General features: G+C 36.4%; 1 long non-coding RNA gene and 1 pseudogene across 1 annotated transcript in view; both read right to left on the reverse strand.

Moving 5' to 3' along the window:
- Nucleotides 1–26270, reverse strand: part of LOC114677563 (uncharacterized) — a 573871-nt gene that overhangs the window by 343831 nt on the left and 203770 nt on the right. The gene's annotated exons all lie outside the window — the stretch shown is intronic.
- On the reverse strand, nt 21454–21864 carry LOC100427954 (protein FAM136A pseudogene; annotated as a pseudogene).

Raw genomic sequence — 26270 nt, forward strand, 5'->3', positions numbered from 1 at the left:
CATTCAATAGAAATAGTGCATAGTTATGATTTTTAAATATATAAAAGTGTAAAATCATTTTGGTATGTCAATATCTTTAGATTATAAACATTTTTTGTGAGTTATTTCATGACAAGTTTATGAGCACAAATAGCAATTCTGATATACTAATTCTACAGAAAAATAAATGATGTTAAAGCAGTTTATTTTAATAAACACTAGAAACATTGTAAGAATAGAATATTAAAATGACTTCCAATAATGATTAACTATTTTTGAACATTTATATTAAAACTCCCATTAAAAAGGGAATTCACATTTAAAATGGTAATTTATTCATACATGATCAATTTTTAAATAAAGCTGTTTTAAAATTTTTAAGATTTTCTTCTGTTTTTTCTTGGCTTTCTGTAGATGCTTCATTTTTAATAAAAAACAAAGAGAAAGTCTGTCCAGGCTACACTGTCCAAACAACAAAAATTCACGTTAGCCATAATGTGATATTATGAGGTATCTTATGAATAGTTCAGCTAAATACTGCCCTACTCATATATTTTCATTCTCTTATGGAAGTGAGATTACTTTTTTCCCATCAAATTTTATTTCAAGTTCCAAAATACGTGTGCAGGATGTACAGGTTTGTTACATAGGTAGACATGTGCCATGGTGGTTTGCTGCACAGATCAACCTATCACCTAGGTATCAAGCCCAGCATCCATTAGATATTCTTCCTGATGCTCTCCCTCCCCACACTGCCTCCAACAAGCCCCAATGTGTGTTGTTCCCCTCCCTGTGTCCATGTGTTCTCATCATTCAGCTCCCACTTATAAGCGAGAACATGCGGTGCTTAGTTTTCTGTTTCTGTGTTGGTCTGCTAAGGATAATGGCCTCCAGCTCCATCTGTGTTCCTGCAAAGGACTTGATCTCATTCCTTTTTATAGCTGCATATATATTCCATGGTGTGTATGTACTACATTTTCTTTATCCAGTCTATCATTGATGAGCATTTGGGTTGATTCCATGTCTTTGCTATTGCAAATGATACTGCAATGAATATATGTGGAATGTATCTTTATAATAGAATGATTTATATTCCTTTGGGTATATACCTAGTAATGGGGTTGCTGGATCAAATGATACTTCGGCTTCTTGATTTTTGAAGAATCACCACACTGTCTTCCACAATGGTTGAACTAATTTACATTCCCAACAACAGTGTAAAAGCATTCCTTTTTCTCCGCAGCATTGCTGGGATCTGTTATTTCTTGACTTCTTAATAATCACCATTCTCACTGGTGTTAGGAGCTGGTACCATTTCTAGTGGAACTATTCCAAACAATTGAAAAGGAGGAACTACTCCCTAACTCATTTTGTGAGACCAGCATCATCGTGATACCAAAACCTGGCTGAGATACAACAACAACAACAAAACTTCAGGCCAATATCCCTAATGAACATTAATGCAAAAATCCTCAATAAAATACTGGCAACCCGAACCCAGCAGCACATCAAAAAGCTTATTCACCACAATCAAGTTGGCTTCATCCCTGGGCTCAACATACACAAATCAATAATTAAAATTCATCACACAAACAGAACTAAAGACAGAAACCACATGATTATCTCAAAAGATGGAGAAAAGGCCTCTGATAAAATTCAGCATCCCTTCATCTTAAAAATTCTCAATAAACTAGGTACTGAAGAAATAAACCTCAAAATAATGAGAGCCATAGACGACAGCCAACATCATACTGAATGGGCAAAAGCTGGAAGCATTACCCTTAAAAACCAGTACAAGAGAAGGATGCCCTCTCTCACCAGTCTTATTCAACATATCATTGGAAGTTCTGGCCAGGGCAATCAGGCAAGACAAAGAAATAAAGGGCATTCAACTAGGAAGAGAGGAAGTCAAATTATCTCTGCAGATGACAGGTTCCTATATCTAGAAAACCCCACTGTCTCAGCCCCAAAGCTTAAGCCAGTAAGCAACTTCAGCAAAGTCTTAGGATACAAAATCAATGTGCAAAAATTGCTAGCTTTCCAATACACCAACAACAGGCATGCAGAGAGCTAAATCATGACTGAACTCCCATTCACAATTGCTGCAAAGAGACTGAAATACCTAGGAACACAGCTCACAACGGATGTGAAGGATCTCTTCAAGGAGAACTATAAATCACTGCTCAAGGAAATCAGAGGGGACACAAAAAAATGGAAAAACATTCCATGCTAAAGCATAGGAAGAATTAATGTCGTGAAAATGACCATACTGTCCAAAGTAATTTATAGATTCAATACTAGTCCCATTAAACCACAATGGACATTCTTCACAGAATTAGAAAAAACTATGTTAAAATTCACATGGAACCAAAAAAGAGCCCATATAGCTAAGACAATCTTAAGCAAAAAGAAAAAAGCTGGAGACATCATGCTACCTGACTTCGAACTATGCTACAAAATCTTCTTCTTTAAAATATTTCAAGTCGCTGGGTGCGGTGGCACACGCCTGTAATCTCAGCACTTTGGGAGCCAAGGCGGACGGATCACGAGGTCAGGAGATCGAGACCATCCTGGCTAACACGGTGAAATGCCGTCTCTACTAAAAATACAAAAACTTAGCCAGGCGTGGTGGTGGGTGCCTGTAGTCCCAGCTACTCAGGAGGCTGAGGCAGGAGAATGGCATGAACCCGGAAGGCGGAGCTTGCAGTGAGCCGAGATGTTGCCTCTGCACTCCAGCCTGGGCGGCAGAGCCAGACTCCATCTCAAAAACAAAAAACAAAACAAAAAAAAAATTCAAGTCATATTCTGGAAAAAATCAAGATTAAAATTTAGAGTCACAATTTCTATTTTAAAGCATTTATATCAAAACTAAAAAAAGTTAAAATTCTACTTTTCTGTTCGAATTACATATGTAAATACTTTAATCGAAAAATTCTCATGAATATTCAGTAAAAATAGCAACATTTTACACACCAAAACTTGTTACTTAAATATATGTTATAAAAGAAGTTTATTAAATTCATCACACTATAACCTCTTTTGTTCCTCACATTTATTGAGGCATAATTGGCAAATTTTAAAAATTATATATATTTAAGGTGTACAACTTGATGTTTTCACATACATATACTCTGCGAAATAATCAGCACAATCAAGCATTGACCAAAAAACCCAAAGTCTGTAAAACATTTGCAGAGGTTTATTCTGAGCCAAATATGAGAACTATGGTCTGTGACCACCTCAGGAGGTCCTGAGAACATGTGCCCAAGGTTGTTGGGTTACAGCTTGGCTTTATACCTTTTAGGGAGACAGAAGTTACAAGCAAAGGCATAAATCAATACATGTAAGGTATACATTAGTTAGTCCCAGAAGGGCAGACATCTCAAACTAAATACTTGCAGGTCATAGGTGAAGTCAGAAATTTCCTGATTGACAAATGGTTGAAAGAATTAAGCTTTGCCTGAAGAGTTGAACGCAGCATAAAGAAATAATTGAGTTAAATAAGGAAAGGAAGTCAACGTTCTTTTTACATAGATGAAGCCACCAACAGGCTTCAGAAAGAACAGATGGTAAATGTCTCTTATTGGACCTTAACAGGTGTCAGACTCACCAGAAAAGATTTTTAAGAGAAGAAGATTGTCTACAGAATGCACATTTCCCCAACAAGAGATAGCTTCACAGGGCCGTTTCAAAATATGTCAAAGAAATATATTTTGGGGTAAAATACTTTGACCCTCTGCAGGGCCTCCTAACTGAAATGTGATGCATCATCAGCATAAGGTTGGAATTTGGTATTTTATTGCTACAAAAAGTGTTTTGTCAGTTTTAAGATCTCTATTTAATGTTAAAGCTGGTCAGTTGTGCCTAAATTCCAAAGGGAAGGGTATATACTAAGGCATGTCACATGCCCCCCTTCCCATCGTGGCCTGAACAGGTTTCTTTGGGGTCCCTTTGGCCAAGAAGGAGGGTCCATCAGTTGGTTAAGAGGTTCAGAATTTTATTTTGGGTTTATACAAGCTAATTAACATGTCCATCTTCTCACAGAGTTACCATTTTCTCTTCTATGTCTGTGGTGAAAATATGATACTATCCTAGGAAATTTCAATGTTCACATTAGCTCTCCTGAACTTATTCATACTGTATATTTGAAAGTCTATACCCTTTGGCCCACATTTCTAATTTTTCTCCCTCCTAGTCTCTAGCAACCACCATTCTACTCTCTGTTTCTATGAGTTTGACTATTTTAGATTCCAGATCTAAGTGACGTGGTAACAATATTTGTCTTTCTGTGTCTGGCTTATTTCACTTAACATAATGTCCTTCAGATTCATCCACCTTGTCACAAATGAAAAGGTTTCCTTTTTTTTTTTTTTTTTTTTACAGTGGAATGTTAACCTATTGCATGGATTGTGTGTGTGTGCAGTTAGAATACACACACACACACATGCACATTGTCAGAGCAACCTTAGCTCTAGATATAGATCTAAAACATATAAAATTATTATCTGGAATAGCTGGTTCCACGCTCATGATCATTAAAGCATTATTCACAGTAGGCAAGATATAGAAACAACCTAAATGTCTATCAATAGATGAATGGACATTTTATATATACTACATATACCCATATATACTACATATAGGTTCATGTATCTTTCTAATGTGTTATTGGATTCAGTTTGCTAGTATTTCGTGGAGAATTTTTGCTTTTATGTTCAGGAATACTGGCCTATGTTTTCTTTGCTTGTGTTATCTTTTTCTGGCTTTTGTATTAGAATAATGCTGGCCTCATAAAATATGTTTGGAAATATTCCCCCTTTTCCACTTTTTTGGAAGAGTTTGAAATAAATGAGCATTAATTATTCTTTGAATATTTGGTGGAATTCACCAATGAAGCTATCTGATCCTGGACTTCTAGTTCTTGGAAGGTTTCTGACTACTGATCCAATCGCCTTATTTATTATTGATCTGTTTAAGTTTTCCATTTATTCTTGATTCAGTTTCTGTAGGTTGTATTTTTTTTAAAAGATGTATCCATTTCTTTGAGGTTATTTAATTTGTTTGAGTATAAGTTTTCATAACAGCCGCTTATAATTCTTTTATTTATGAGTCATCTCTTATAATTTCTTCTTTTTTTTATTCTAACTATTTGAATCTTCTGTTTTATTAGTTAGCATAGCTAGGGGTTTGTCAACGTTTATCTTTTCAAAAAAAACAACTCTTAGTTTTTTCAAATTTTTTCTATTCTGCATTTTACATATTTCTACTGTTATCTTTATTATTTCTTTTTTCCAATAATTTTAATTTAAAATATTTTAAATTTAAATTTTAAATTTTCTACTTTTTAAAATTAGGTTTTTGCCATTATAAACTTTTTTCTTAGTACTGCCTTTGTGCATCCATAAGTTTTCATAGGTTGTATTCTCATTTATCTTGAGATACTTTTTATATTCCCACTATGTTTTCTCTTTTATCCAATGTTTGTTCAAGAGTGTGTTTAGTTTCTATGTATTTGTGAATTTTCTCATTTTTTTACTGTTATTGTTTTTAGTTTTATTCTATTGTAGCTGAAAAAGATAATTGGGGTAATTTTAATCTTTTTAAATTCATCAGACCTGTTTTGTGATATAATGTGATCTATCCTGGAGAACATTCCACATGCACTTGAAAAAAATATATATTCTTCTACTGTTGGATGGAAATATCTGTGTATGTCTGTTAGGTCCACTCAGTCCATAGTGTTCTTCAAGTTAGCTGTTTCTATATTGATTTTGTATCTGGATGTTCTATCTATAAAGGACAGCACTGAAGTATCCTACTATTATTGTATTTTTGTCAATCTCCCTTTGTAACTTTTAGTATTTGCTTTATATATTTAGGTGCTCTGATGTTGGGTATGTGTATATTTGTAATTGTTATAACTTGCTGTTGAATTGACCATTTTATCATTATATGACAGATTTTTTTTTCTTTTACTGCTTTGACTATATCATCCCACTCCCTCCTGTTCTGCAAGATTTCTGGTAATAAATCTTCAGATAGTCTCATGGAAGAACATGAAAAAGAAGCAGTGAAGGAGACTTAGAAGGAACAGACAGTGAAGTGGGAGGAGAATCAGGCAACAGGGAGCCCACACAGCGATGATCAAGAGTTTCAAGGAAAAGGGCATTGTCCACTGTGTCAAATGCTACTGTGAGAGGAAATAAGATAAGGCCTTAGACTTGGGGAAAACATGTAATAGCAGGATTAAAATAAATCAGTCAAGCACTTTAAAAATGCTCAGAGCAGTAAAAAGCAAACAAAGAAATTAAACTACCACCTAATGATATTGGGAAAGGTAACAAATAGCAATGAGCAGGTCAATGATCAAGAAAAATAGAAATTTTTGCTTAAATATTTCTTATTTAAAAATGGTCTTCATAGCAGCATAATTTATAATCCTTTGGGTATATACCCAGTAATGGGATGGCTGGGTCATATGGTACATCTAGTTCTAGATCCTTGAGGAATCGCCATACTGTTTTCCATAATGGTTGAACTAGTTTACAATCCCACCAACAGTGTAAAAGTGTTCCTATTTCTCCACATCCTCTCCAGCACCTGTTGTTTCCTGACTTTTTAATGATCGCCATTCTAACTGGTGTGAGATGGTATCTCATTGTGGTTTTGATTTGCATTTCTCTGATGGCCAGTGATGATGAGCATTTTTTCATGTGTCTGTTGGCTGTATGAATGTCTTCTTTTGAGAAATGTCTGTTCATTTCCTTTGCCCACTTTTTGATGGGGTTGTTTGTTTTTTTCTTGTAAATTTGTTTGAGTTCTTTGTAGGTTCTGGATATTAGCCCTTTGTCAGATGAGTAGATTGCAAAAATTTTCTCCCATTCTGTAGGTTGCCTGTTCACTCTGATGGTAGTTTCTTTTGCTGTGCAGAAGCTCTTTAGTTTAATGAGATCCCATTTGTCAATTTTGGCTTTTGCTGCCATTGCTTTTGGTGTTTTAGACATGAAGTCTAAAGACACATGCACACGTATGTTTATTGCAGCACTATTCACAATAGCAAAGACTTGGAATCAACCCAAATGTCCATCAGTGACAGATTGGATTAAGAAAATGTGGCACATATACACCATGGAATACTATGCAGCCATCAAAAAGGATGAGTTTGTGTCCTTTGTAGGGACATGGATGCAGCTGGAAACCATCATTCTTAGCAAACTATCACAAGAACAGAAAACCAAACACCGCATGTTCTCACTCATAGGTGGGAACTGAACAATGAGATCACTTGGACTCGGGAAGGGGAACATCACACACTGGGGCCTATCATGGGGAGGGGGAGGGGGGAGGGATTGCATTGGGAGTTATACCTGATGTAAATGACGAGTTGATGGGTGCAGCACACCAACATGGCACAAGTATACATATGTAACAAACCTGCACGTTATGCACATGTACCCTACAATTTAAAGTATAATAATAATAAATAAATTTAAAAAAATGGTCTTCAAATTAAAGGTGAGTTCAATAATAAGGAGTGGAAAGGCAAGCCCTTGATATTTGTAAAAATGGAATTCTGCCATAAATGACTTGTTGGCAGGGCCTCTTCAAGTACCTGGCTGAGTGATCTCAAACTTGTTGACATGTATCACAAGTAGCCACAAAGAATATGAGGGTTTCCAAAAGACTATAAATGAACAAATGTGACTTTTATTAAAGAGGAGCAGGAATTTTAGTATTAATATTGATATGATATTTAACAATTTCTATAATTGTTTATTAACAAAATTGCTTTGAGATATTGTTCATCAAGCCATCATTTAACAAAAGCTACTTTTGTTAGAGCACCTACTATGTGCAAACACTATGCTATAAACTGGTGACATTAACATAAAAGCATTTAATATCTTATATATGTATTATTTTTTAGTCACGAAACACTTTACATACAATATCCAGTGTGATAATCACAACAACCCTATGATGTAGACAAAATAGACACTATTTAACAGATGTGAAATATAGAATTCAGATAAATGTAGTGACTTCTCCTGGTAATCCAGCTGGAAAGCGAAATTTTTAATGATTATGTCTAGTGATCTTTTTGTTATATCATGGCTTTGCAATAATTAGGAGCTACTATCTGAAATAATCTCCATCCTTATAGCATTTTTAGGATATTAGAACAGCATATTCTCATAGTTTAGCAGATTATGACACTGCTAAGTCATTTGTCAAATTCCTCATGAGCATTTAATCAATGAGATATAGTAATATGGGTTGATGAAAAAATTCAGTAGTTTTCCAAGCAGGTTATACAATCACCTCAAGAGTCAATATTAATTTAAAATGCTTCTTCTAATGAGGAAGTACAGGATTCTACTCATAGCTTTGTCCCTCAATATGCAGTAGTGGTGCAGATATAAAGCCAGGTATTTCAGGTATTTTTTGTTAAATCAGCCAGAGATCTATAATACATATTTGTAACTAATACAATGAAAAAATTAAAATTATCTTAATAGGTGAAGATCATACATAATATCTAATGTTATTAAAGTAAATTTAATATCACACATTTTATTTCAAACAATGGCACATATAAGGGGAGATTTAAATTAGTACTAGCTTAAATAAAAATGAGTTGGGAAGTTAAAATTTATTTTAAAGGGTTAATAACCCTATCAATCTGCTAAAAGGCATAGTCATCAGGAAAACACAAATTGAAACCAGAATGAAATACAAATTCAAAACTACCAGAATAGCTATATTTAAATGACTAGCAAGATATGTCGCAACTAGAACTCATTAATTGCTAGTGAGAATGCAAAAGGGTACTATCACTCTGGAAAACTGTTTGACTATTTCTTAAGAAGTTAAATATATCTTCTGCCCTAGCAATTTTATTCCTATATACTTACCCAAAAGCAACAAAAAATATGTTCATTAAAGTTTTTACAGAAATGTTCATAACCTTACTGTTATAATACATCTATATATACATATGATATAATACATACTGTATAATTCCATTTTTATTATCACTAAAACTAGTCAATAGTGACAGAAGTAATAAAATGATTGCCTTTAGGGGACAAAGAGCAGGAAATTAACTTGAAACAGGAATAGTGATCTTTCTGGAATGAAACAAATGTCCTATATCTTATGTTGAGTAGTAGTCACATAGGTGTCCACAATTTTCAAAAATCATCAAAGTGAAAACTTACAACCTCTGTATTTTATTCTATTTTAAATAAATGATACCTTAATTTCAAAAAGATAAAACATAAAAAAACATTGTTTTCCATTGAAGGAATACAAGAAAAACTGGTATAAGTTACAGAAAAAGAAATTTTGTTTTGACATAAAATTTTCTAAACTTAAGAAACTTCAAACATAGAATAAGCTATTTCATTAAACTATATTTATCATTTCTAGGCCAGACACGGTGGCTCATGCCTGTAAACAAAGCACTTTTGGAGACAGAAGCAGGCAGATTACCTGAGGTCGGGAGTTTGAGACCAGCCTTGCCAACATGGCGAAATCCCATCTCTACTAAAAATACAAAAATTACCCGGGTGTGGGGGTGGGTGCCTGTAATCCCAGCTAATCGGGAGACTGAGGCAGGAGAATCACTTGAACCCATGAGGTGGAGGTTGCAGTGAGTCAAGATCATGCCATTGCACTCCACCCTGAGTGACAAGAGTGAAACTCTGTCTCAAAACAACAACAAGTATATTTATCATTTTTGAAAATATTCAAACAAAAGGAGAATGACCTACTTTTGGAGACTAATTCAAATATCCAGGCAGAAATACTTCCTAGAGCATTTTAAAGCCTTTTTATCAGACTCACTGATATCCTAAGTTAACAGAGATTTTCTTTTATCACACTTAGTCCATATTTAACTTCTCATCTCCTTCTTTTACATCTAATTAAACAGCATTTAAGAATGCTAAAACAGTAGAAAAAGCTAACAGACTTAAACTTATAAGCCACTTCTATAGGCTTATAATGCATACACTACTGCATTAAGAAGGATCCTGAGGACAAACCCACAGGTTAGTAGCAAAAAATATTGTCACTGTTTAGTGGAATCTGCCATGAGCCTAAGAGGCAAGGGAGTGACAAAAATACCAGACTTTGCCATCACAGAGTTAAATAAAATGTGTAGAGCTGTACGTCAGATAAAAATGGTTATTATAGACTGAGGCCTCAATATGCCATAAACCAATAGCCAACAAATTAGTAAAGAAACGAAATAAGGAAGAGAAAAGAAAGTGTGAGGGAAATATTAGTATCTAAATATATATTGCTTTATGGCAGTTTTCTTTCCTGGTTGCCAGATTTAGAGTATCTGGAATATTTAAACAATGTACTAAATTGATTTGGGCATGATAGCTAAGCATAAACATAGTGAAATAGTCTAGGTTTTCTCCTCAACAAAATACTAGCAAACTACATTCAACAATACATTAAGAAGATCATTCATCATGACCAGGTGGGATTTATCCCGGGGCTGCAAGAATGGTTCAACATATACAAATGAATCAAGGTGATACTACATATCAACAGAATAAAGAACAAAAACTATATGATCATTTCGATTGATGTTGAAAAAGCATTTGATAAACTTTAGCATATCTTCATAATAGAAATCCTCAAAAAACTTGGTTTAGAAGAGCTATAACTCAACATTTAAAAAGCTATATATAACAGGCCCACAGCTAGTATTACACTGAATAGGGAAAAAAATCAAAGTGTTTCCTTTTAGATCTGGAACATTACAAGAATGCCCATTTTCACTACTGTTGTTCAGCATAGTACAGAATGTCTTAGCTAGAGCCATCAGACAAGAGAAAAAAATAAGGGGCATCCAAATTGGAAACAAAGAATGCAAATTATATTTCTTTGCAGATAATATGATCTTACATTTGGAGAAAACTAAAGACAACACCAAAAAAACTATTCAAACTGATAAATTCAATCAAGTTGCAGGATACAAAATCAACATATGAAAATCAGTAGCATTTCCATATACCAACTATGAACAATCTGAAAAAGAATGAAAGTACTCCATTTACAATAGCCACAAATAAAATGAAATAACTAGGAATTAACCGTAAAAGTGAAAGATCTCTATAAAGACAACTATAAAATGATAATGAGAGAAATTGAACATGATACAAAAAATTGGAAAGATATTCTATGTTCATGGACTGGAAGAATCAATATTGTTAAAATGTCCATACTACCCAAAGCAATTCACAGATTCGATTCAATTTTTATAAAAATACAAATGACATTCTTCACAGAAATGGAAATAGCAATTCTAAAATTTATATGGAACCACAAAAGACCCAAAGTAGCCAAAGCTACCCTAAGCAAAAAGAACAAAACTGGAGGAATGACACTACCTGACTTCAAATTATATTAAAGGGCTACAGTAACCAAAACAGCATGGTATTGGCATAAAAACAGACACAGAGACCAACAGAATAGAATAGAGAATCCAGAAACAAGTCCATGCACCTACTGTGAACTCATTTTTGACACAGGTGCCAAGAATATACACTGGAGAAAAGACAGTCTCTTCAATAAATGGTACTGGGAAAATTTAATATCCATATCGATATCTACCTGCAGAAGAATGAACTCTCACCATATACAAAAATCAAAGGAAAATGGATTAAACACTTAAGTCTAACACCTCAAACTACTATGAAACTACTGCAAGAAAGCATTGAGAAAACTCTCCAGGATATTGGTATGGGCAAAAAAAAAAAAAATCCTTGAGTACTACCCCACAAGCATAGGCAAACAAAGCAAAAATGGAAAAATGGGATCACATCAAATTAAAAACTTTCTGCACAGCAAACAATCAACAAAGTAAACAGATAACACAGAGATTGTGAGAAAACATTTGCTAACTACTCATCTGAAAACAGATTAATAATTAGAATACATAAGAAACTCAAACAACTCTAAAATTTCTAGACTTCAAAAAACTTAAAAATCTAATACTTGATTTAAAATTGTCAAAAGATTTAAATAGACATTTCTCAAAAGGAGACATATGAATGGCAAACAGGCATAAGAAAAAGTGCTCACCATTACTGATCATCAGAGATATGCAAATCAAAACTATAATGAAATATCATCTACACTCCAGTTAAAATGACTTATATAAAAGTAAGGCAAGCCAGGCATGGTGGCACATGCCTGTAGTCCCAGCTACTCAGGTGGCTGAGATGGGAGGTCACTTCAGCCCACAAGGTCAAGGCTGAAGTGAGCTGAGATCACAACACCTCACTCCAGCCTGGGTGACAGAGTGATACCCTGTCTCAAAAAAAGAAAAGTCAGGCAATATCTAACGCTGGCAAGGATATGGAGAAAAGGGAACCCTCATACACTCTTGGTGGGAATGTAAATTAGTACAGCCATTATGAAGAACAGTTTGGAGTTTTCTCAAAACAATTAAAAATAGAGGTACCTTACGATCTAGGAATCCTTCTGCTGGGTTTTTACCCAAAGGAAAGGAAACAAGTATATTGAAGAGATATAGCTGTACTCCCATGTTTGTCCCAGCACTGTTCACAATCGCCAAGATTTGGAAGCAACCTAAGTGTCCATCAACAGATGAATGAAGAAAATGTGACACTTATATACAATGAAGTATCTTATTCAGCCATAAAAGAAAATTAGATCCAATCTTGTCATTTGCAATAATATGAATGGACTGGAATTCGTTACATTAAGTCAAATAAGGCAGGCAGAGAAAAACAAACGTCTGATATTCTCACTTATTGGTAAGCATCTAAAAATCAAATCAATTAAATGCATGGAGAGAGAGAATAGAAGAATGGTTACCAGAAGCTGGGAAGGGTAGTGGGAAGGAGATTGAGATGGTTAATAGGTACAAAAAAGATAGAAATAATAAATAAGACCTAGTGTTTCATAGTACAACAGGGTGATTGTCATCAAAATAATTTAATTGTACATTTTAAAATAACTGAAAGACTATAATTTAATTGTAACAAAAAGGAGAAGTGCTTCAGGGGATGGATACCCAATCTACATGTTGCGACTATTATGCTTTGCATGCCTATAGCAAAATATTTCATGTACCCCATAAATGTATACATCTATTTTGTACCCACAAAAATTAAAAATTAAAAAATTTTAAAAGCCTGGATTTGCAATAAAAGTTAAAATACTGTAATAGTACTCTCCTAAAATCAGACTGAAAGCACAGACATAAAGATTTACATAAAGCTAAATCTAGTAGAAACCCACTTTGATTTACAAAATTGTAAATATTTTTAGGAACTTTGTAATGCATAAACTTCTCCTTCCCTGCCTCACACAGATCTAAAGTGACCAAACATACTAAATATGTAATGTGTAATTTCCAGCTGAAAAAAACTTAACCCAGCCCCTCCTGGCTCAGTTAGAAGGTCATTTCCTTGGAAAGAGCTATACCACCAATGGTGAATAAAGTTCCAGTTGCAGTCACAAATGTGGCAATACACAAGATGTCTTCATAGCAAGGCTAATCACCAGATGGGGAGTTTGACTAATTGGCTGAAGATGTTTTCTGCTCTGGTCATACCTTGGCAAATAGAACAAAGAGAGGCCAAGAGACCTAATGGCTAGAACATGAGTATGAGTGTGGAGTTCTGTGATCTGCCCTCTGTCTGTTGTGGGTCTCTGGACAATTCCGTTAACCTTACTGTATTTTATTTTACTATAAATATAAGTAAGACTCTGCATACTTATCTAAGATATTTTCCAGAAAATGTTACAGGCAAAATTATTAAGGTTAAAATAAGAAAGAATTCCTCTATATTGAAACATTCTTTTCTGAAGCAAATTAGGTTTATTCTTAATTTATCTTGGTTCAGCATGTAGGGTCAGTTACATGGCAGCATTTTCTTAGGGATGAAAATTTTAAGGGGTAAAGAACCACCGACAGTCAAACACTAGGGGCCAGGACTCCTCCATGGCAAAGAGCAGCTTAAGGTCAAATTTATTCACTCAGTGTCTTACTTCTTCCTATTCACCCAAAAGTTAGGGATAAAGTGAGCACCCACCAGCAGAGGTGCAGCCAGGTTAGAAACCAGCTTTCATGTAAACAAGTCAGTACCAAAATATTTAGGAATAGCCAACACACAAACTAGACAGAAAAAAAAAATGGTTCTCAAATTTTAAAAAAATTTAGGATTACAAGCATGAAGAATTAATGCTAATAATTAATGAGGGTCTGCTATTCCCACTAGTCTGTAGATTCCTTGTGGGTAGATACTACATCTCTTGTTCCCACAGGTTTGTGTGATAAGACACAGCTAACACAGTGTCATAAGATACAGCTCCAACCATGGCAAAGGTCAAGGTGGGTAGAAATCGTGGCCCGAATTGGGCCAGAGACAAACCAAGGTCTTAAGAGAGAACCAGAGAAAAGAGATATGTGCCAGAAACTGGGAGGTGTCACAAGACACAAGGGTAGCAGAAAATGCTCACCTTGAGACCAGAACAGAGGAAGACTGAGTGGCTATAGCAGAAACTGAAAGCATACAATAGGCAACAAATGAACAGAAGATGCTGAGATTGGAGGCAAAAGCAAATGCACATCTGAGCACCTCACCTCTGAAATCAGAAGGAAAATGCCTTGAGAGGGGAGATGAGTTTTTACAGCAGAAGCTGGATTTTCAGTCCAGTGCTTCTTAAAGGAACCTGGCTTACTTTTGCTATCATGCAATTGGAATAATTTGAGGTAAACAAAAAAAAAAAAAATCTAAAAATTAAAGAAAAAAGCAGAAACTGAATGGTCTTTCACAGCTGGACAGGGTATGGCTGGCCAAGACAAAGAAGGACGAGGCAGCAAGAGGTACCAACACTGAGAGAGCCGTTGATCAAAGCATAGCCTGTCAGGCTCCAAGTTATTGTTGGAAGATCCTGGTACCACAGCCTCACAGGCGTTGGCCTCTCCTGAACCTTTGCTTGTTCTGCCTCACAGTGGCAAATCAGTTTTCGAAGCAGCAATAATTGAGTAGTAAAGTCATAAGCTATTGTTAGAAATTAGAAAAAAATCACTTTTAAAAAACTAGAAAAATAGTGTTTTATCTCAAAAATGTATAAACATACAGATATATTTAATTTTAGTTAAACCTTCATTTCGTAAGTTTGGAAAAATCACCTAGATTCCTCTAATTGTTCCTGTAGTCAAAAAGTAAATCTACATGTCCTATGCTGTCTTGAATGAGAAGGGTCTATTTACTGTGTTCCTGTCTAAATTCCTTGACCTTTTCCTGTCCAAATAAGTTGGTACTATTAATAATTCAGTCCCCAACATCAGATAAAATATAAAATTAATTCCCTTTTCCATGAATTTAGATGATATAATTAGGCCACGCTTTTGGCTTATGACTATTTCCATGACTAAAATCACTTGAGAACTGCTTGTTTCCCATCAACATTTGGTCGTAAGAGGGATGGTGGGTGTCTTCTACAGGAGACAGTAGGTCAATGGCCAAAGGCCAATGGAGACAAACAGATGTTGCGGTTAACCAAATTGAGAAGGAATACATAAATTTTATTCCAAAAGCCTCTTGCCAGAAGTGCTATAAAGAGCAAATCCATGCTTGATCCTCTACCTCCCGTTTGATGGAAAATAGTCAGATGTATTTGTCTGAATTCTTCAAAGAACCCTGGCAACTTGGTCTTTCCAATAAATATATGCCAAAAGGGTTATTAATCCCTTTTATAACCCACCAACCTCAGTATGCATATTCTTAAAAATGTGTGTGAAAAACTGAAGAAAGTTATACATGTAAACAAAATTGTACCTTCTGCTCAAATATGGTGACATTAACAAAAACGAAAAAAGTACATGTTGCTGAGCAAGTTCATTTCAGAAAATGTCACATATATGCTTTTCTCAGAAATCTTCCTGGAAACCTTTTCTGGGAATAGATCAAGGGACATACATTATTGTGCATTACAGGAAAAATGGGAAAGGAGCAATTTAGTATTTGAAACTGTGCCTGAGAATTATTTAAAAAGTATATTTCTATACAAATTTATGAGCCAAAAATTGTAGGAAATATAGTCACTTTATTTTAAATACTATGAAACTGGAGTGTGTACTTTTGCCATGAACATTGAAGTAGTCTCCAGTGTGAGAACAAAGGAGAGAGCCTGGAATATTGGCACTGCTAAGCCACAGATAAGCACGAGAGAGTATTGCCTACTTCCCAAAAAGCACATTAGGGCCAGGGGTACGTGTGTAAAATGAAGTGGGAATAGATGGCAATAACCAGACAAGCCAGAGTTTCTGACCACTGTTCAGAAGGCAGATTTCCTAGATACAAATAATCCTGCGGACCATATGTGTGTGTGTGTGTGTGTGTGTGTGTGTGTGTGTGTGTGTGTGTGTGTGGCAAAAGATAACTTGTTCCCCATGACCCATGCCCTTGTAAAAATCTCCTCTCCTTGAATGTCAGCAGAACTTGTAAATATGATGAGATATCACTCCAAAACTATATTATAGAGCAAAAACGATATTATCTAGGCTGGCCTAACCTGATCACATGATCCCTTTAAAAACAAAGAGTTTTATCTGGCTGGTTGCAGGAGAGGAAGTCAGAGATTTGACAGCTAGCAGACAATGAGGAACTCAGTCATAAACTTTCAAGGAAATGAATTCTGCCTACAACCAAATTAACTTGGAAGAGAATCCCAAGTTCCAAATAAGAAACCCAGCCCTGGACAACACCTTGATTTCAGCCTAGTGAAACCCTGAGAAGAGAATACAATGACATTGTACCTAGACTTCTGGCCTACACAACTGTAAGATAATAAATATGTGTTGTTCTAAGCTGTACAGTCTGTCGTAATTTGTAGCACAGCAATAGAAAACTAATACAATCATGGGTGTGGTGGCTTATACCTGTAATCCCAGCACTCTAGGAGGCCCAGGAAGGTGGATCACTTGAGTCTAAGAGTTTGAGACCAGCCTGGGCAACATGTGAAACCCTGTCTCTACAAAAAATACAAAAAAAAAAAAAAAATCACCCAAGCATGATGGTGTCCGCCTATAGTACCAGCTACTTAGGAGACTGAGCTGGGAGGATTGCTTGAGCCCAGGAGGTCAAAGCTACAGAGAGCTGTAATCATGCCACTGCACTCCAGTCTGAGCAACTGAGCAAGACCCTGTCTCAAAAAAAAAAAAAAAAGAAAAGAAAAAGAAAAAGAAAACTAATACAAAATCAGGGATACAAATACAAAGAAGAAACTAATACAAAAAGAAACTAATACAAATACAATACTGTACTTGCTGAGTCAATTATGACTAATCTAAGAATCTGCTAACACAGTGACTGTAGACCTAAGAATCTTCTAGTTCTACGATTCTATAATTTTAATAAATTTCTTTGATAGTGTTATCATGTCAGTCATTACAGCTCATTTAAAAATTACCCCATTAGGGAACTGAACTGATGACATACTTCTTTAGTATCTGTGAGATGTTTCTTTACACCAACAATAGACAAGCAGAGAGCCAAATCAAGAATGAATTCCTATTCACTATTGCTATAAGGAGAATAAAATACCTAGGAATACAGTTAACAAGGGATGTGAAAGAACTCTTCAAGGAGAACTATAAACAACTCTCAAGGAAATAAGAAAAGATGCAAACAAGTGGAAAAACATTCCATCTTCATGGATAGGAAGAATCGATATCATGAAAATGTCCATACTACACAAAGTAATTTACAGATTCAATGCCATTCCCATCAAACTGCCATTGACATTCTTCACAGAATTAGAAAAAAACTATTTTTAAATTTCACATGGAATCAAAGAAGACCCCATATAGCCAAGACAATCCTAAGCAAAATAAATAAAGCTAGAGGCATCATGCTACCTGACTTCAAACTATACTACAAGGCTACAGTAACAAAAACAGGATGGTACAGGTACCAAAACAGATGTATAGACCAATGGAGCAGAACAGATACCTCAAAAATACCACCATACATCTACATCCATCTGATCTTAGACAAACCTGCCAAAAACAAGCAACGGGGAAAGGATTTCCTATTCAGTAAATGGTGCTGAGAAAACTGGTGAGCCATATGCAGAAAACTGAAACTGGACCCCTTCCTTGCACCTTACACAAAAATCAACTCAATATGGATTAAAGACTTAAATGTCAAACCCCAAACCATAAAAATTCTAGAAGAAAACCTAGGCAATACCATTCAGGACATAGGCATGGGCAAGGACTTCATGACAAAAACACCAAAAGCAATTGCAACAGAAGCCAAAATTGACAAATGGGATCTAATTAAACTAAAGAGCATCAGCACAGCAAAAGAAACTATCATCAGAGCAAACAGGCAACCTACAGAACAGGAGAAATTTTTGTAATCTACCCATCTGACAAAGGTCTGATATCCAGAATTTACAAGGAACTTAAACAAATTTACAAGAAAAAAAACAACCCCAGCAAAATAGTGGGTAAAGATATCAACAGACACTTCTCAAAAGAAGACATTTATGTCACCGAGAAACATATGAGAAAAAGCTCAACATCACTGATGATCAGAGAAATGCACATCAAAACCACAATGAGTCACCATCTCACGCCAGTCAGAAACAATAGATGCTGGTGAGAGTGTGGAGAAAAAGCAATGCTTTTACACTGTTGGTGGGAATGTAAATGAGTTCAACCATTGTGGAAGACCGTATGGAGATTCCTTGAGGTCTAGAACCAGAATGCCATTTGATCCAGCAAGCCCATTACTGGGTATATACCCAAAGGAAGATATATATCATTCTACTATAAAGACACATCCAAATGTATGTTTATTGCAGCACTATTTACAATAACAAAGACGTGGATCCAACCCAAATGCCCATCAATGATAGACTGGGTAAAGAAAATGTGGTATATATACACCATGGGATACTATGCAGCCATAAAAAAGAATGAGATTATGTCCTTTGCAGGGACATGGATGAAGCTGGAAGCCATCATCCTTAGCAAACTAACAGAGGAACCGAAAACCAAATACCTCATTTTCTCACTCATAAGTGGAAGTTGAACAATGAGAAAACATGGACATAGGGAAGGGAACAACACACACCAAGGCCTGTTGGGGGGTGGGAGGTGAGAGGAGGGAACTTAGAGGATGGGCCAGTAGGTGCAGCAAACCACCATGGCACACATAAACCTATGTAACAAGCCTGCACGCTCTGCATATGTATCTCATTTTTTTAGAAGAAATTATGAAAAGAAAGAAAGAAAATAAGCTTAAATAAGATAAAAATACAAACTTAAAAAAAATGTTTAAAATAAAATCCAAAAAAACAGATTTTTTCAGTAAACAAAGTTTCTTCGTGTTATTACACTGTAGGAGCTTTGTATATATTTTAGCAAATTTACAATATTTTATGGGAAATATTTTGACTTTGGTCATCAAAACCTGTGTGAAAATTGTAGGTTATTCAAATCACATGCTCATTTAATGTTACCTTAGAGTGTTTTCCAACATGAGGATTTGATCCAATGTCCATAATTTCAAAGGATGTAAATCTGGTAACCATAAAATGGTAAGCCAGCACAGCCAAGTATAGAAACCATGTGCAGTGAAGCAAGTATGTTTCCATTTGGTCTCTGTATTCTTTACTCTGGAGAAACCCTAGTCCTCTCAAACAAATCTTGTTTTACTTACATCTGTTTTAAATAGCTAGTATGTAGAGCAAACTACCACATATGGTAACAAGATCATATCATCTAAGAGGCATTTGATATTGATATTAAAGTATTTTTAATTGAAACAAATTAGTCACAACTCCCAATTTAAACAACACCTCTTCTGGGTGAAAAGTATCACAAATGTTTAAAAGAAATTATTTATACAAAACTCTTCTTAGAAGAAAGAAAAAGAAAATAAGTATTCTATCTTTTCCCTGATGAACAGCACTTGTTTTATAAACCTGAATAGTAACGGATTTTAGTTTTAGTTTGTACTGCAAGAATGATCATAAATGGCAATTCTAAAAGCCTGGTTTGTCAAAAATATAGCTAGAAAACATCACACACTTCTAAAAAGTGATATATAATTATTTAGTAATGAATAAGGCAATCTTTTTTGTGGCAAGGAGGGGGGAATTAAACCTTATTTATTTTTAAAACCAAACCACTAAGAAAATATATCACAGCCTGAAAACAGCAAATGGACAGGCTGTATTATCATTTCAAGTAATAATCTGGTGAAAATACAATGAGGTTGGTATCAAAATAATAAGGAGCCATGCCAGGGAAGGAACAATGCAAGCTGCGAAAGCCCCGGGCAAAAATGGTATTTGATAATGGGGGCTGCCTCTCCTTTGCTCTAAGGGAGTCAGCTCATCCTAGCCCAAATTGTTCACTTTTTCTCCCTTGAACTTCCTGTTGCCAGGGGTCTCAATTGGGCTCTGTTAATTCAGGGAGCTAAGGAAATAATGCTAGGTTTAGGCTTCCATTTCACTCTGTTTTATAAAAACCAGGTTTTTCCAAATCCAGTACTTCATAACTCTCTTATAAGCAAGTAGCCAATTGCTCCTCTTTTACTATTCATTACTAGATACTAATATATATCACAATCAAAACCCCTTTCTTCTTCAAGGGGAAAGTGTTACTGCAACATTGTCCTGTCATTTTGCTACACACATCCTCAAGGCCCATCAGCCAGTAAGAGGGAAGCTCTGCTTCTCATAATTAGTGTGTCGTCGCCTCTCATGTTTTTGCACGGTATCCAGGTTGAAAGATGCAGCATGTAATAATTTTGAGAAATGTACATCTACATCTTGACCAGAAATGGGGATCCACAAGGATCTTCAAAGTTCTTATCCAAACTACTCTCCCTCCCAATTCCACATTTTAAAATCAACTTGCATCAACTTGTATACCCTTGTATCAATTACACAAAATCAAGAAAACAAAGACCCAGAAATTTTTTTCTCCCTTCTAAGTTATTGACCTCATGGATTTTGTTTCACAGCCTATAGAAAATGGTGTGATGAGACTTCTGGTAAACAGGATATTTGGCAACAAAGAGAAAATATCTCTCCTCAAACTCCATCAAGTCTAACCTGCCAGCCTGTTGGTATTAAGAAGAGTCTGGTAGCTTGGAGGGCTCTGGCTTGTTACAGGTGAGATCCTTACTGCCAGGACAAGCACTAGCCACAGGAACATAAGCTCTAAAACTTTCTGTAACGTCTCTGATGCAATTTAGCATCACTTTTTCCCATTTCACTTTTTAGGGCTGAAACATGAAAGAACCAGTGTCCAGAGGCAAGCGACATATGCCTTACACTTGTTGCCATCCTTAATTTCTTCATAAACTTTGCTTAAAAGACTAAAATTCCCAATTCCTTATTTAAAAATATATTTTTGCCCTCATTCCTGATAGCCACTGGCAAGGACTTTTATTACCCAATGGATAAGAGAGCCTCCTTCTTCTTGGTCACGGTTGGGATGAGGTGCACGTGGTCATCTATACACTCAGTCACACGACAGTCCAGCTGCCGTTTCACCTGAAGCTCCTTACTCCCGGCATCTATTTAATCTTTGGTTTTGTCGTTGCAATGTATGGTGCACCTGGCCTGGCAGTCCTGGAACTTCTCAAACTTACTGGTGACCAAGGCCTAGACTTGAGCCAGAGGCACATGACTGCGCTGGATGCACTGGTGCACCTGCTGCATGGATGCCTGGCTGTCCTCACAACAGCTGGTGCTGCATGGGAACATGAGACTCTGCATCTTCTGGATGTTTTCTCTCTCTAGGCTCTTTACCATGGAGTCCACCATCTCCTGCACCCGCAGCTGCTGCAACTCCGCCATGATGATCCTGTGCTGCCCCAGGCCGCGCCCGTGCCCACCAATAAGGCAATCTTAACTAGCTAAATTTAAATAGGATGTCTATGGCAGATTACAAATATAAAAATGTTTAAAGTCAGATATGTTAAAAATTTGTGAAAATCATTGCCCAATGATAGGGCAAGGCAAATGTATCCAAACAAATGAGTTAATGTATGTAAAACATTTAGAACAATCCTGAACTATTGTATATATCATTATCATTATTATTTTTACACTATATTTTCCCTGTGGACATCCTTCAACTTCAGCCCTTTTGTTATGTACAAAAGTGGTTCGCACCAGGCACGGTGGCTCATGCCTGCAATCCCAGCACTTTGGGAGGCTGAGGCAGGTAGATCACCTGAGATCAGGAGTTTGAGACCAGCCTGGCCAACATGGGGAAACCCTGTCTCTACTAAAAATACAAAAATTAGCTGGACATGGTGGCACATGCCTATAATCCCACCTACTTGGGAGACTAAGATAGAATTCCTTGAACCCAGGAGGTGGAGGTTACAGTGAGCCAAGATCATGCCACTGTACTCCAGCCTGGGCAACAAAGGAAGACTCCATCTCAAAAAAAAAAAAAAAAAGAAAGAAAGAAAAAGAAAAAAAAGAAAAGAAAAAGAAAAAGAAAAAGAAAGTAGTTCCAGGTGCACTTCCAAATATCATAAATTTGCAGTAGTTCAAGTGAAGAGATTAAAAGATTCCACGTAATTCCCAAATAAATAACAAATAGCCACAGTGCAATTATTTCTTATGGTGTCTAGAAAAGCATTCAGTGTTACCTGTTCACTTGTCACTGCCTGTTAAAATATCTACTCAGGGCCAGGAGCGGTGGCTCATGCCTGTAATCCCAGCAATTTGGGAGGCTGAGGTAGGCGGATCATGAGGTCAGGAGATTGAGACCATCCTGGCTAACACAGTGAAACCCTGTCTCTACTAAAAATACAAAAAATTAGCTGGGCGTGGTGGCAGGCACCTGTAGTCCCAGTTACTCAGGAGGCTGAGGCAGGAGAATGGCATGAACCGGGGTAGCAGAGCTTGCAGTGAGCTGAAATCAGGCCACTGCACTACTCCAGCCTGGGCGACAGAGCCAGACACCATCTCAAAAACAAAAATAAAAACAAAAACAAAAGCAAAAGTATCTACTCAGGCCAGGCAAGGTGGCTCATGCCTGTAATCCCAGCACTTTGGGAGGCCGAGGCGGGCGATTCATGAGGTCAGGAGATCGAGACCAGCCTGGCCAACATAGTGAAACCCTGTCTCTACTAAAAATACAAAAATTAGCCAGGTGTGGTGGCAGGCGCCTGTAATCCCAGCTACTAGGGAGGCTGAGGCAGGAGATTACTTGAACCCGGGAGGCGGAGGTTGCAATAAGACAAGATCATGCCACTGGATTCAAGCCTGGGTGACAGAGAGAGACTCCATCTCAAAAAAAAAAAAAAAAATTGTCTACTCAGATCTGCTCATTTCTCTGACCAGGAAGGCAATATTTTGTACACTCCAGTGTACATGCAGTCTCTCATTGCCAGTACTTGACAATATAGTTATTAGTCCTCTCCCCTCTTGCTCAGTGCCAGCTTATCCTCAGTACTCTTTTACATGAGTCTCTCAGTTCATCACTTCACTCCACAGCATTTACAGGACAGGTGAGAATAGAGATAAACTTCTCTCACTTGATGAACATCTGTGAAGAGATCCAATATGCCACAGGACATTAACTCGAAAACATTGTGTCCAACAAGCTCTTTTGCAACCAATTTATTGAATGAACCGAAAAATATAAGTAGGATATTTTAAAAATTTTATACATATCTGTCCTCAAACCTCTTTTGTTGTATTTTCCTTCCCCTACCCCTTGGCCATATCTTAGATTCCATAGCTTTCTGATTACTTTCAGGCATTGGAACAGTCTCCTTTTCCATCTTCTTTCCAGTTTAATACACATCAAAGCATTCAGTTCTCACTCAATTTTAAGCTTCCACTTCCCAGTCTCACTCAGAACTGACTCTCAGTTTCATAGTAATTGGAAGCAAGAGCATATCATGATATTTTACTATGTTTCCACCTTTCTCTTCCAACTTCATTCCTGACTCACTACACTGCCTCTAGCTCCCCCTAGATGTGGGTTGGGAAGAGGGATGCATGTTAAATTGGAAACATCTGTTTAAAATTAGTGGCAGCATTTGTATTTTCTCCTGGTTGTTGGAAATCCTCTGTCACGGAAGATGTCCAAACATGGGCTCTCTCACACAAGGGATGTTTTGGTGGGTTCTCTGGAGACGCTTTCCCGTAGGAGTGTTCAACATTACATCATTTAACAGTGAGCAACATTTTTTCTGGATGCCTTCAAGTGGCTTATCCACAATCCCCATTTCTAATGGCACCCCACAGAACCTTCCTTTGCTGGGTCAACTTGCCTCACTGGACATCCTCTCTAAAGGGCTCTATTTTGCTTCCTTCCACAGTGCCTTCTCTTGCTCCAGTAACTGTACCTGTCCCTCCTACTAATGGATTTATTTGCTACCACTGCAGCTTTCCTCTCCTTACTTGTTCTTTAGCAGTTACTCCAGGTAGCTTTTCATAATTGAGCCTCTTCTAGGTAAAACTTAAACACATTCCTTGTGCACATTGAAGCCAGGGTAAACAGATCAGCATCACCCAAGCTCACTTCCACAGCTCAGCCAACAACCACCAGGGACAATACGGCAGTCTCCCTTCATTATAAGAAGACATCCTCCACCACTTAGCTGAGTTAGGAGAAAACAGCTTCCTCTTGAGTAAGCCAACAATCCTTTTCAAAGCATCTTCCTCCTACTTCTCCAAATTTATTATCTCATGTCACATTGGCTAAAGATCATAAGATCATTTTTATGTCCACTCTTTAGCAAGTCCTTTGGAAATGTCTCTGGTCTTCAGAACAAGAGAGCACTTAAAATATAATGTTCCCAGCTTCGAAGCCTCTGCTGACATTCTGGGACAGGAGGGTCATATTTAACATTAATACTCTAGAATTAAGGAAAAATAAACATAATTTTGTGGGTTCACTTTCCCTAGTAATTAGTTTAGACTTTATTAGGAATATACCTATAGCAATTAGATATATATCAATAGCTTCAGAAGTCAAGGTAAGATATTTTCCTGCTAATAGGAGAAACAGAAAAGAAAACTTTCAAAACAAACCTGGATCCTTAGTGGCTCAATTATGTTGGATAGTTTCCTGAGCATTATTTCTCTGTCCTTTCAATGCATATGGTAGTTTTAAAATATATCTGCAAACTCCTTTATATTATACTCCTCACTTCAAGAAGTGGAGTTTAATTCCCCTCTTCTGAAATGTGGGCTGGATTTATAACAATAAACTTCAAACCAATAGATTGTGGCAGAACTGATGGAATATGATGAGGCATAAAAGTCATTGAGGGTTCTTGCTTTTTCTCTTAGACCCCTTGCTTTGAAAAAAGTCAGTTGCCATGCTTTCAGGACACTCAACCACCCTATAAAGAGGCCCATGTGACAATGAACTGAGGACTCTTGTAAAGAACCATGTGAGTGAAACATCTTAGAAGTGAGTCTTATAGCCCCTGTCAAACTTTCAGATAACTATAGCCTCAGCCAATAACTTGACTGCAGACTCCTGAGAAACTACACCAGAACCTCAGCTAACCTCTCTCCAATCCCTGACTCACAGAAATTGTGATTTAATAAATGCTTGTTATTTTAAGTCACTAAGTTTAAGGGTAACTTTTTATATAGCAGCAGATAACTAATACAATATGGCATTTTACATACTGAAATAAATTTAAAATCCCATATATTCTTTCCTGAATTCTATATGCCATGTACACCCAAAATATACCAATAACCAAATGCATGCCTTGACTCAAAGTCAGGTGCTGTGATAACTTCTCTTTATAACAGTCTAATCATTCAGCTGAGCATGATTACTAATCCACAGATGGATCAGCTGATAACCTCCCCAACTCTTGATGAAATGACTTGTTCTGTCAGGAGTTATTGAGAAGGACATACACACATTAACATAATGTGAATCTGCTTATTAAGGATCATACTTAGATTCATGGTCACATGGGCCAATAATAAGTAATGAAGAGAAGACTCTATTGTGCAAAATTATTCCTCTGTCACTAACATTTTAAACTCAAATATTATAACATGTCTATTTTTTAGATTAATTCAGTGTTAAAATTCATGTAACTTCAGTAGAGATAGTTCTTTATGTTGCTTGAGGTAAATTATTCTTTTGAATATGAATACAAAGAGTGAGATTAGGATGTAGGCCACCAAGAAGAAAAAAGGGAAATTAATTCAAAAGCTGAGAGTGCTAAGGAAAAGTTCACTGGCTTTCCAGACACACTGTGGAT

This window comes from Macaca mulatta, chromosome 4 (genome assembly GCF_049350105.2).
Source record: "Macaca mulatta isolate MMU2019108-1 chromosome 4, T2T-MMU8v2.0, whole genome shotgun sequence".
Classification (NCBI taxonomy): domain Eukaryota; kingdom Metazoa; phylum Chordata; class Mammalia; order Primates; family Cercopithecidae; genus Macaca; species Macaca mulatta.